Here is a 13,699-nt window from a genome sequence, read left to right as displayed (position 1 = left end):
TTTTGCGGTAACAGGGGTGCGTTGCTAACAAGCCTTTTTTCTTTCACCGCTCTCTTAAGACAACGCTGGTATTACAGGTTTTTTTTAAACCCGGCGTTAGCCGCAAAAAGGTGAGCGTAGAGCAAACTTTAGCTCCACATCTCACCTCAATACCAGCGTTGCTTACGGTAGCGGTGAGCTGGCTAAACGTGCTTGTGAACGATTTCCCCATAGGAAACAATGGGGCTGAGCCGGCTGAATAAAAAACCTAACACCTGCAAAAAAGCAGCGTTCAGCTCCTAACGCAGCCCCATTGATTCCTATGGGGAAAGGAATTTTATGTCTACACCTAACACCCTAACATGAACCCTGAGTCTAAACACCCCTAATCTTACACTTATTAACCCCTAATCTGCCATCCCTGACATCGTTGCCACCTACATTATAATTATTAACCCCTACTCTGCCGCTCCGGACACCGCCAACACCTACATTATCCCTATGAACCCCTAATCTGCTGCCCCCAACATCGCCAAACCCTACATTATATTTATTAACCCCTAATCTGCCCCCCCAAAGTCGCTGCAACCTACCTACACTTATTGACCCCTAATCTGCCGCCGCCAACTTCGCCGCCACTATAATAAAGTTATTAACCCCTAAACCTAAAGTCTAACCCTAACCCCCCCATTTTAAATATAATTTAAATAAATCTAAATAAAATAACTACAATTAAATAAATTATTCCTATTTAAAAATAAATACTTACCTATAAAAAAAACTCTAAGCTAGCTACAATATAACTAATACTTACATTGTAGCTATTTTAGGATTTATATTTATTTTACAGGCAACTTTGTATTTATTTTAACTAGGTAGAATAGTTATTAAATAGTTATTAACTATTTAATAGCTACCTAGTTAAAATAAGTAAAAATTTACCTGTAAAATAAATCCTAACCTAAATTACAATTATACCTAACACTACACTATTATTTAATTAATTACATAAACTAACTACAATTAAATTAAATAAACTAAAGTACGAAAAACAACAAACACTAAATTACAGAAAATAAAAAAATAATTAAATTTTTTTTAAAACTAATTACACCTAATCTAATCCCCCTAATAAAATAAAAAAGGCCCCCAAAATAAAAAAAGCCCTACCCTATACTAAATTACAAATAGCCCTTAAAAGGGCCTTTTGCGGGGCATTGCCCCAAAGTAATCAGCTCTTTTACCTGTAAAAAAAAATACAATACCCCCCAACATTAAAACCCACCACCCACACACCCAACCCTACCCTAAAACCCACCCAATCCCTCCTTAAAAAAACTTAACACCCCCTTGAAGATCACCCTACCTTGAGACGTCTTCACCCAGCTGGGCACAAGTGGACCTCCAGAGGGGCAGAAGTCTTCATCCGATCCAGGCAGAAGAGGTCCTTCAAGTGGCAGAAGTCTTCATCCAGACGGCATCTTCTATCTTCATCCATCTGGAGTGGAGCGGGTCCATCTTCAATCCAGCCGACGCAGAGCATCCTCTTCAAACGAAGTCCAAGCGAAGAATGAAGGTTCCTTTAAATGACGTCATCAAAGATGGCATCCCTTGAATTCCGATTGGCTGATAGGATTCTATCAGCCAATCGTAATTAAGGTAGGAAAAATCCTATTGGCTGATCCAATCAGCCAATAGGATTGAAGTTCAATCCTATTGGCTGATCCAATCAGCCAATAGGATTGAGCTCGCATTCTATTGGCTGTTCCAATCAGCCAATAGAATGCAACCTCAATCCTATTGGCTGATTGGATCAGCCAGTAGGATTTTTCCTACCTTAATTCTGATTATTTTCTGTAATTTAGTGTTTGTTTGTTTTTTTTACTTTAGTTTATTTAATTTAATTGTAGGTAATTTAGTAAATTAATTTAATGATAGTGTAGTGTTAGGTGTAATTGTAACTTAGGTTAGGATTTATTTTACATGTAAATTTGTACTTTTTTTAACTAGGTAGTTATTAAATAGTTAATAACTATTTAATAACTATTGTACCTAGTTAAAATAAATACAAAGTTGCCTGTAAAATAAATATAAACCCTAAGATAGATACAAATGTAACTATTAGTTATATTGTAGCTATTTTAGGGTTTATTTTATAGGTAAGTATTTAGTTTTAAATAGGATTAATTTATTTAATTGTAGTAATTTTATTTTGTTTTATTTAAATTAAATTTATGTTAGGGGGGATTAGAGTTAGGGTTAGACTTAGGTTTAGGGGTTAATAAATTTAATATAGTAGCGGCGACGTTGGGGGCGGCAGATTAGGGGGTAATAAATGTAGATAGGTGTCGGCAATGTAAAGAGACGGCAGATTAGGGGTTAATAAAATGTAACTAGTGTTTGCGAGGCGGGAGTACGGCAGTTTAGGGGTTAATATATTTATTACAGTGGCGGCGATGTCCGGTCAGCAGATTAGGGGTTAAAAACTTTATTTAAGTGTTTGCGATGTGGGGGGGGGGGGCTCGGTTTAGGGGTTAATAGGTAGTTTATGGGTGTTAGTGTACTTTGTAGCACTTTAGTTAAGAGTTTTATGTTATGGCGTTAGCCCATAAAACTCTTAACTACTGACTTTTAAATGCGGTAGGAGTCTTGACAGGAGAGGGTGTACCGCTCACTTCTTCCAAGACTCGTAATACCGGTGTTAGGCAAATCCCATTAAAAAGATAGGATACGCAATTGACGTAAAGGGATTTGTGGTAAGCTCGAGTCGCGGAAGAAAAGTGAGCAGTACACATGTACCTGCCAGACTCGTAATTCCAGCGGGCGTTAAAAAGCAGCGTTGGGACCTCTCAACGCTGCTTTTTAAGGCTAACGCAAGACTTGTAATCTAGCCGATAGTTAATTATAGTAATATGTATTTAGAGTTATTTAAATGATATTTAAGTTAGTGGGTGTTAGGGTTAGACTTAGGTTTAGGGGTTAAAATGTTTATTATAGTGGCGGCGGTGTAGGGAGGGCAGATTAGGGGTTAATAAATATAATGTAGGTGGCGGTGGGCTCCGGGAGCGGCAGTTTAGGGGTTAAACAATTTATTTAGTTGTGGTGGGGTCCGGGATCGGCAGGATAGGGGTTAATAACTTTATGTAGGTTGCAGCGGTATAGGGGGCGGCAGATTAGGGGTTAATAGGTTTAATGTAGGTGGTTGCGGGGTCCGGGAGCAGCGGTTTAGGGGTTAAACACTTTATTTAGTTGCGGCGGGGTCTGTGAGTGGCGGTTTAGGGGTTAATACATTTATTAGAGTTGCGGCGGGGTCCGGGAGCGGCGGTTTAGGGGGTAAAACAGTATAGTTTAGTGTGGGTGCTTAGTGACAGTATAGCAAGAGAGCTGTGAAAAAGCTGAAGAGCAGCGAGATCGATGACTGTTAGTTATCAACAGTCCGCTGCTCATCGCACCGTACTTGGTGCGCGGCTTTTCGACAGCTTTTTTGATAATTTTGGAGAGCGTATTCAGGTCCGCGGCGGTGATGTTAGGCTATCTCAGCCTATCACACTGTTAAACTCAAATAAAATATGCGTGAGGTGTTAGAAAAAAAAGTGTGGTGTACTTATATATGTATGTATGCAATGTGTGCAATATGTAAGAATATTTGTAAGTGTACAAGCTTACTCAACAGCAATGCAATCTAACTAACTCCTCTGTTTGAGCCTCTCTCTCTCTACACTAATCCTCCACTCCAGTGTAGTGTGTTGTAGCTCAACGAACAATCCAAACACACTGAATAAAATGGCGGCTGCGCATGGGTTTATATATGAATTTGAATATAGTAATTACGTATCGCATTTTTATTTGAATTCCGGGATCCTTTTTACATGTGTTAACCTAATTTGCATAAAACTACTCTTTATTGACACTTTCCGTGGACACAAGACTGGCGTAAGTTACTTGCGACGACTAAAATGTGTATTTGCGCACATTTCAGAAGATCGCCAGTTTGTCCTACTTATGCCAGTCTAGCATCTAACGGCGCAGTATATGTAATACCGCGATGTGCAAGGTGAAATTACGGGCGGCGTGGGTTTCAACGCTTGCGCCAAAGCCTGCGCCGTATATGTAATGGAGCACATGAAGAGAAAAACAGTGGCGGATCCAGGGGAGGGCTACAGGACAATTTCTTCCTCCAAAAGCAGAGCTGGACTAGCTGCTGTCAGAGACAGCCAGCACTTGTGATCAACATTCACACAGTGATAGGTAGGACACATACGCCTAGATTTAGAGTTTTGTCGGTAAAGACCTGCGGTGCTAACGAGCCTTTTTTTCCAGCGCACCCTTAAGACAACGCTTGTATTACGAGTTGTCTGAATGGCTGCGTTAGCCTCAGAAAAGTGAGCGTTGAGCATAATTTAGCTCCACTTCAACTTTCAATACCAGCGTTGCTTACGGTAGCGGTGAGCTGGAAAAATGTGCTCGTGCACGATATCCCCATAGGAAACAATGGGGCTGAGCTGGCTGCAAAAAAACCTAACACCTGCAAAAAAGCAGCGTTCAGTTCCAACGCAGCCCCTTGTTTCCTATGGGGAAACACTCTCTAAGTCTACACCTAGCACCCTAACATGAACCCAGAGTCTAAACACCCCTAATCTTACACTTATTAACCCCTAATCTGTCGCCCCCGCTATCGCTGACACCTACATTATACTATTAACCCCTAATCTGCCACTACGGACACCGCCTCCACCTACATTATCCCTATGAACCCCTAATCTGCTGCCCCTAACATCGCCGACACCTATATTATATTTATTACCCCCTAATCTGCCCCCCCAAACGTCGCTGCCACCTACCTACACTTATTAACCCCTAATCTGCCGACCGGACGTTGCCGCCACTATAATAAATGTATTAACCCCTAAACCGCCGCACTCCCGTTTAGCAAACACTATCATAAATTGTATTAACCCTTAATCTGCCCTCCCTAACATCGCCGCCACCACCTACCTACAATTATTAACCCCTAATCTCCCGCCCCCAACGTCGCCGCTACTATAATAAAGTTATTAATCCCTAAACCTAAGTCTAACCCTAACCCAAACACCCCCCTAACTTAAATATAATTTAAATTAAACTAAATAAATTTACTATCATTAAATAATTATTCCTATTTAAAAGTAAATACTTACCTATAAAATAAACCCTAATATAGCTACAATATAACTAATAGTTACATAGTAGCTATTTTAGGATTTATATTTATTTTACAGGCAACTTTCTATTTATTTTTATTAGGTACAATAGCTATTAAATAGTTATTAACTATTTAATAGCTACCTAGTTAAAATAATTACAAAATTACCTGTAAAATAAATCCTAACCTAAGTTACAAATACACCTAACAGTACACTATCAATAAATTAATTAAATAAATTACCTACAATTATCTAAACTCAAATACAATTAAATAAACTAAACTATAATACAAAAAAACAAAACACTAAATTACAGAAAATAAAAAAAATTACAAGTTTAAACTAATTACACCTAATCTAAGCCCCCTAATAAAATAAAAAAGCCCCCCAAAATAATAAAATGACCTACCCTATCCTAAATTACAAAGTAATCAGCTCTTTTACCAGCCCTTAAAAGAACTTTTTGCGGGGCATTGCCCCAAAGTAATCAGCTCTTTTACCTGTAAATAAAAATACAATACCGCCCCCCCAACATTACAACCCACCACCCACATACCCCTACTCTAAAACCCACCCAAACCCCCCTTAAAAAAAACTAACACTAACCCCCTGAAGATCTCCCTACCTTGAGTCGTCTTCACTCAGCCGAGCCGAATTCTTCATCCAAGCGGGGCAGAAGAGGTCCTCCATCCGATTGAAGTCTTCATCCAAGCGGGGCAAAAGAGGTCTTCCATCCGATTGAAGTCTTCATCCAAGCGGAATCTTCTATCTTCATCCATCCGGAGTGGAGTGGCAGCATGCTGAAGACCTCCGGCGCGGTGCATCCTTCCAGCACGACGGACTAACGACGAATGACGGTTCCTTTAACTGACGTCATCCAAGATGGCGTTCCTCGAATTCCGATTGGCTGATAGGATTCTATCAGCCAATCAGAATTAAGGTAGGAAAAATCTGATTGGCTGATTCAATCAGCCAATCAGATTGAAGTTCAATCCGATTGGCTGATCCAATCAGCCAATCGGATTGACCTCGCATTCTATTGGCATGGAAATGGAAGGATGCTCCGCGCCAGAGGTCTTCGGGATGCTGCTGCTCCGCTCTGGATAGATGAAGATAGAAGATTCCGCTTGGATGAAGACTTCAATCGGATGGAAGACCTCTTCTGCCCCGCTTGGATGAAGACTTCAATCAGATGGAGGACCTCTTCTGCCCCGCTTGGATGAAGAATTCGGCTCGGCTGAGTGAAAACGACTCAAGGTAGGGAGATCTTCAGGTGGTTAGTGTTAGGTTTTTTAAGGGGGGTTTGGGTGGGTTTTAGAGTAGGGGTATGTGGGTGGTGGGTTGTAATGTTGGGGGGGGGTATTGTATTTTTATTTACAGGTAAAAGAGCTGATTACTTTGGGGCAATGCCCCGCAAAAAGCCCTTTTAAGGGCTGGTAAAAGAGCTGATTACTTTGTAATTTAGGATAGGGTAGGGCATTTTATTATTTTGGGGGCTTTTTTATTTTATTAGGGGGCTTAGATTAGGTGTAATTAGTTTAGTTTATTTAATTGTATTTGAGTTTAGATAATTGTAGGTTATTTATTTAATTAATTTATTGATAGTGTAGTGTTAGGTGTATTTGTAACTTAGGTTAGGATTTATTTTACAGGTAATTTTGTAATAATTTTAACTAGGTAGCTATTAAATAGTTAATAACTATTTAATAGCTATTGTACATAGTTAAAATAAATACAAAGTTGCCTGTAAAATAAATATAAAACCTAAAATAGCTACAATGTAACTATTAGTTATATTGTAGCTATATTAGGGTTTATTTTATAGGTAAGTATTTAGTTTTAAATAGGAATAATTTATTTAATGATAGTAAATTTATTTCGTTTAATTTAAATTATATTTAAGTTAGGGGGGTGTTAGTGTTAGGGTTAGACTTAGGTTTAGGGGTTAATAACTTTATTATAGTAGCGGCGACGTTGGGGGCGGGAGAATAATTGTAGGTAGGTGGCGGCGATGTTAGGGAGGGCAGATTAGGGGTTAATACAATTTATTATAGTGCTTGCGAGGCGGGAGTGCGGCGGTTTTGGGGTTAATACATTTATTATAGTGGCGGCGAGGTCCGGTCGGCAGATTAGGGGTTAATAAGTGTAGGTAGGTGGCGGCGACGTTGGGGGGGCAGATTAGGGGGTAATAAATATAATATAGGTGTCGGTGATGTTAGGGACAGCAGATTAGGGGTTCATAGCTATAAAGTAGGTGGTGGCAATGTCCAGTCGGAAGATTAGGGGTTAAACATTTTTATTATAGTGTTTGCGATGTGTGGGGGCCTCGGTTTAGGGGTTCATAGGTAATTTATGGGTGTTAGTGTACTTTATAGCACAGTATTTAAGAGCTTTATGTTCCCGTGTTAGTCCATAAAACTCTTAACTACTGACTTTTTTTGCGGTTGGAGTCTTGTCGTTAGAGGGTCTACTACTCACTTCTTCCAAGACTCGTAATACCAGCATTAGGCAAATCCCATAGAAAAGATAGGATACGCAATTGAAGTAAGGGGATCTGCGGTAGCCTCGCGTCGCGGAAAGAAAGTGAGCGGTAGACCCTTTCCTGCCTGACTCTAAATACCAGCGGGCATTAAAAAGCAGAGTTAGGACCCCTTAACGCTGCTTTTTAACCCTAACGCAGAACTCTATATCTAGGCGATAGTGCTCTGGAACTTTACTGAAAACTTTAGAAGAGTTTTAAATATTATTTTCTATAAAAGGCCAGCAGATGGCGCTGTTACAAGAAGTTTTCTTATTGTTCCTCACTGGTATTTAATCTCTAAGTACCAGACAGAGCTCCTGTGCTGCAAGTTCCTTCCCTGCTTGGCTTAACAGGAAGGTGATGTTCTTCTGCTTGAATGGGATTCAGCACTCATTAAAGGGCCATAATACCCAAATGTTTAAACATTTGAAAGTGATGCAGCATAGCTGTAAAAAGCTGATTAGAAAATATCACCTGAACATCTCTATGTAAAAAAGAAAGATATTTTACCTCAAAAGTTCCTCAGTAGCCACATCCCATTGTAAAGGATTTCTAAGCAGCATTTTAGTGTGTCTGTCCTGGGCAGGGATAGGCACAGACAAAGGCTGTGGCGGACATTTTCCAAAGTACAGACCTTAGTGAAGGACACCAAGGTACATTTGAAATTAAAAACATTATTTTATAGTGCTTGGTGTTATTATACTGATGCAGATACCACTGACCCTATAACCAGCCCTCCTCTGGCTATACCCATGAACCAGTGTCACTACTGTGTCATTATATAGTGCTTGGTGTTATTATACTGATGCAGATACCACTGATCCTATAACCAGCCCTCCTCTGGCTATACCCATGTGCCAGTGTCACTACTGTGTCATTATATAGCGCTGGGTGTTATTATACTGATGCAGATACCACTGATCCTATAACCAGCCCTTGTCTGCCTATACCCATGTGCCAGTGTCACTACTGTGTCATTATATAGTGCTTGGTGTTATTATACTGATGCAGATACCACTGATCCTATAACCAGCCCTCCTCTGGCTATACCCATGAGCCAGTGTCACTACTGTGTCATTATAAAGTGCTGGGTGTTATTATACTGATGCAGATACCACTGATCCTATAACCAGCCCTCCTCTGGCTATACCCATGAGCCAGTGTCACTACTGTGTTATTATATAGCGCTGGGTGTTATTATACTGATGCAGATACCACTGATCCTATAACCAGCCCTCCTCTGGCTATACCCATGAGCCAGTGTCACTACTGTGTTATTATATAGCGCTGGGTGTTATTATACTGATGCAGTTACCACTGATCCTATAACCAGCCCTCCTCTGGCTATACCCATGAGCCAGTGTCACTACTGTGTCATTATATAGCGCTGGGTGTTATTATACTGATGCAGTTACCACTGATCCTATAACCAGCCCTCCTCTGGCTATACCCATGAGCCAGTGTCACTACTGTGTCATTATATAGCGCTGGGTGTTATTATACTGATGCAGTTACCACTGATCCTATAACCAGCCCTCCTCTGGCTATACCCATGAGCCAGTGTCACAACTGTGTCATTATATAGCGCTGGGTGTTATTATACTGATGCAGTTACCACTGATCCTATAACCAGCCCTCCTCTGGCTATACCCATGAGCCAGTGTCACTACTGTGTCATTATATAGCGCTGGGTGTTATTATACTGATGCAGTTACCACTGATCCTATAACCAGCCCTCCTCTGGCTATACCCATGAGCCAGTGTCACTACTGTGTCATTATATAGCGCTGGGTGTTATTATACTGATGCAGTTACCACTGATCCTATAACCAGCCCTCCTCTGGCTATACCCATGAGCCAGTGTCACTATTGTGTCATTATATAGCGCTGGGTGTTATTATACTGATGCAGATACCACTGATCCTATAACCAGCCCTTGTCTGGCTATATGCATGTGCCAGTGTCACTTCTGTGTCTTTGTATAGAGCTGGGTGTTATTATACAGATGCAGATACACATCCAGTATTTCACTCAGGCTTTATTTATTGCATAACTTATCACTCAATATCGCTAGCAGTCTCTTGACAAGCCACTAACTTTATTCACACTACATATTTTATTCCTATTATTTAATCAGAAAGAAAAGATATACTAAGGTTGTGGCGGACACTGCAAGGGCTAGTCACAGACACCAGTGTCCTTGTACGGACACCTTGCCTATCCCTGGTCCTGGGACATCTGAAGGGATGAGCATCGTGCACTCTCATATTATTTCCCCAATCAGGTAAAGGAAGCTTACTATGAAATCTCATGAGAGTTAAGTCAAATCTCATGAGATCACAGTAAGAGTTCATGACCTCAGCACTGCTGATGCTGATTGGCTGCTGTTCATTTCTTCATTTTTTTTTTATTTTTTTACCTGCAGCTGGGAGCAGCTGAGTATAACTTTTTACACAGAACTTACTCTGCTGAGCTGAGGAAATTGTGAGGTAAAATATCTTCCTTTTTTACATAGATATGCTCAGGTAATATTTTCCTGTCAGCTTTTTACAGTTATACTGCATCAGTTTCAAGTGATTTAGCATATGAGTATTATGTCCCTTTAAGTGAATGAGTTGGCTAAATTGTGTGGTGCATGATTAGGTAAAGGAAGATATAATTGTAAAGGAAGCTGGGAAAGTGTGTGTGTGTTTGCGTATATATGTGTGACTGTGCAAGTCTGAGTTTGTATGTATGAATATGTGCATGTGTATGTATGACTCTGCAAGTCTGTGTTTGTATATATAAATGTGTGTGTCTGTGTGTATATATATTTGTGTGTGTGCAAGTCTATCACCCCTTCCTAGTCAAACACTTTGACATATAACATATCCCTTTGAAATAAAGTGAATATATTTTCTTTCATAAAGGTGTTGAGAGTCCATGACCTATTAATCCTTGGAATTATACACCTACCCACTAGGAGGAGACAAAGATACCAAAATTCCAAGAGTCCTTAAAACCCCTCCCACCTTACTGGAAACGAGTCTTGTTTTTGCCTTCGCAGGAGGAAGGTGTAGAAGGGAGGTTCTCCAAATGTTTGTGAGAAGAGTGCTCAGAACGATTTGAGGCTCAGTTTCCCCTTCAGAGAGCTTCTGTTTGGACAGAAGAAGGTTTTTTGAGTATGGGTAATGGTACAAGAACACCCTGTGTGAGTTAGTCACAGGTCTGCAGGTGCCAGAGGAACTGGTCCCTAGCCTCCTCCTGTTGGCTCAATATTATACTCTATGGGGTATATTTAACATAATGTGAACGGACATGATACGATGTAGCGTATCATGTCCGCTGCACATCAATAAATGCAGACAGCATATGCTGTCGGCATTTATCATTGCACCAGCAGTTCTTGTGAACTGCTGGTGCAATGCCGCCCCCTGCAGTCTCACGGCCGATCGGCTGCTAGCAGGGGATGTTAATCAACCCGATCGTATTCGATTGGGTTGATTTCTGTCCATGGCGGACAAGTTATAAAGCAGCGGTCTTTAGAAAGCTTTAGAAGGCTCGCCGGAAACAAGGGGCATCAAGCTCCATATGGAGCTTGATAAATTGGCCCCTATATGTTTAGATTCTCTGCAGCTCTGGTTTGACTATCTACCAGAAGCAGTTTCTGCTGCTTATGGTAAGTCCAATAGTATGGGTGCTTTTTCTGATAAGTGTGGGGGTTATTTTGTTGGCACCTGTCTAGCCTGTAGGCTTTTAGTAGGTACTCAACTTTGGGTTAATCATAGCTTGGGGACCATTATGTAAGGAATTTTTAGGTTTGGGCATATAAGTACCTTATTTCACCCTATTGTAGGCCTTGTGGTGTGTTAAGTATTTGTGTTTGCATGCATCATGTTTTTTGCATATCTGTTTTTTTCTTCGTTTGTTCTCCATCATGGTTAGCGTGCATCGGCTTATGTGTATGTCCGCTTTTTGTTTTGCACCCTTACTTAGCGTGTGTTGGCTTATGCGCACATCTGATTTTTCATGCTTTTAGTCCTTATGCTCATTGTGCGTGCACCAGTGACATTTTTATGTTATTTTTTTTGCGGGGTTCATTTTTTGCATGCTTAGTCATAGTTCTAGTTCTGTAATTGGAACAGGGCCAGGGTTTCTATTCAAACCTCTTTATTGTTCCCAAGAAAGAAGGGACTTTCAGACCTGTTCTGGATTTAAAAAATGTAAACAAGTTTCTCAGGGTTCCTTCTTTCATGATAGAAACTATTCGGACTATCCTTCCTCTTATTCAACAGAGACTTTCATGTCCTCTATAGAAGGATGCTTATCTTCATATGCCCATTCATATAGATCATCATCAATTCCTAAGGTTTGCATTGCTTGACAAGCATTTTCAGTTTGTTGCTCTTCCGTTTGGTCTGGCTACCACTCTCAGAATCTTTACGAAGGTTCTGGTCACTTTCTTATTGGTTTGTCAGTGGCTCCTTACCTGGACAATAGCTTGGTACAGGCTCCATCTATACATTTAGCAGTATCTCATATCAGCAAACCTTTGCTGTTTCTTCAAGAGCATGGTTGTAAAATAATCTTTCAAAAAGTTCTCTGTTTCCTCAGTCCAGGATTACTTTTCTGGGTGTAATAATCAACTCGGTTTCTATGACAGAGAAGTATGATGCTACTCTCTGCTTGTGTAAATCTTCAGTCAGTTCCTTCTTCTTCTGTAGCTCTTTGTATGAAAGTCTTAGGTCTGATGATAACAGTCTCAAATGCTATTCCATTTGCTCTGTTTCACATGAGGCCTCTTCAGCTTTCCTGGTGTATGGGTTCAGCTGGCACTCTTTTAGAATTCCTAGAATTCTTCAATTTCTTCAGGATGGTTTGGATAAAGGCTTATCCGCTAGTTCTTTAAATGTCAGATCTCTGTTTGTCTTGTTTCACAAGTAAATTGCTAAATCTCCTGATATTCAGAATTTTGTTCTGGCCTTAGTCAGGATTAAGTCTGTAATTTAACCAATTTCTACTCCTTAGAGTTTTGTAGGGTGCTCCTTTTGAACCTATGCATAATTTGGATAATTTGGATATTCAGCTTTTGTCTTGGAAGGTCATGTTTTTTTTTGGCTATTTCTGAATTGTCTGCTCTTTATTGTGGGCCTCCTTTTCTTGTTTTTCATCAGGATATGGTAGTTTTGAGAACTAAATTTTACTTTTTGCCTAAGGTTGTTACTTCTGATAACATCAATCATGAGATTGTTGCTCCTTTTTGTCCTAATCCAAAGAATTCTAAGGAGAGGCTGCTTCATAATTTGAAAGTGGTCATAGAGTTTAAGTTTTATTTATAGGCTGCTAAGGATCTTAGACAATCTTTTAGCTTGTTTATTCATTTTTCTGGTTCTAGAAAGGGTCAGAATGCTATTGCCCTTTCATTGTCCTCTTGGTTAAAGATTTTAATTCATAAAGCTTACTAGGAGGCAGGTCAATCTGCTCCTAAATAGATTCCTGCCCTTTCTACTAGATCAGTCCTACTTCTTGGGCATTTACGAATGACATTGTCTTCCTTACATACTTTTTCTAAATTCTACCATTTTTATATGTTTGCTTCTTCTAAAGCAGATTTTGGTAGGACATTCATTCAGGCAGCTGTTTCTGGGCACAAAATAATTTTGAATAGATTTTTTTCTGCATTAAAAAAACAACAACAACAAAAATACAACAAATAAAAACATACATTAATTTAAAAAAAATTAAAAAACAATCTTCCAATGTATTTAGAATTGTATAAGTCTGGTCCCGCCCAGATTACTCATGGACTTCACAGCTTGGGTATTAGTTCCCAGGAGTAATGAATTGTGGACTCTCACCACTTTTATGAAAGAAAGTATAATTTATACTTACCTGATAAATTAATTTCTTTCATGGTGGTGTGAGTCCACGAGTCCCTGCCCAGTATTTTCTATCATTGATTGCTTTTTTCTGGTGACAATTCAAGTATGCACCTCTTTCTTCCCTGCTCTTTTTTCTATTGCTCTTATTTTATTTT

The 13,699-nt window shown here is 39.8% G+C and overlaps 1 protein-coding gene across 1 annotated transcript in view; it reads left to right on the top strand.

Moving 5' to 3' along the window:
* The window catches only part of MTHFD2L (methylenetetrahydrofolate dehydrogenase (NADP+ dependent) 2 like), a 180,782-nt gene that overhangs the window by 60,848 nt on the left and 106,235 nt on the right, over window positions 1–13,699 (top strand). The gene's annotated exons all lie outside the window — the stretch shown is intronic.

The sequence above is a fragment of the Bombina bombina genome, chromosome 2 (genome assembly GCF_027579735.1).
Source record: "Bombina bombina isolate aBomBom1 chromosome 2, aBomBom1.pri, whole genome shotgun sequence".
Classification (NCBI taxonomy): Eukaryota; Metazoa; Chordata; class Amphibia; order Anura; family Bombinatoridae; genus Bombina; species Bombina bombina.
The sequence above is the reverse complement of the archived record's forward strand: the minus strand, read 5'-3'. Positions and strand labels throughout refer to the sequence as shown.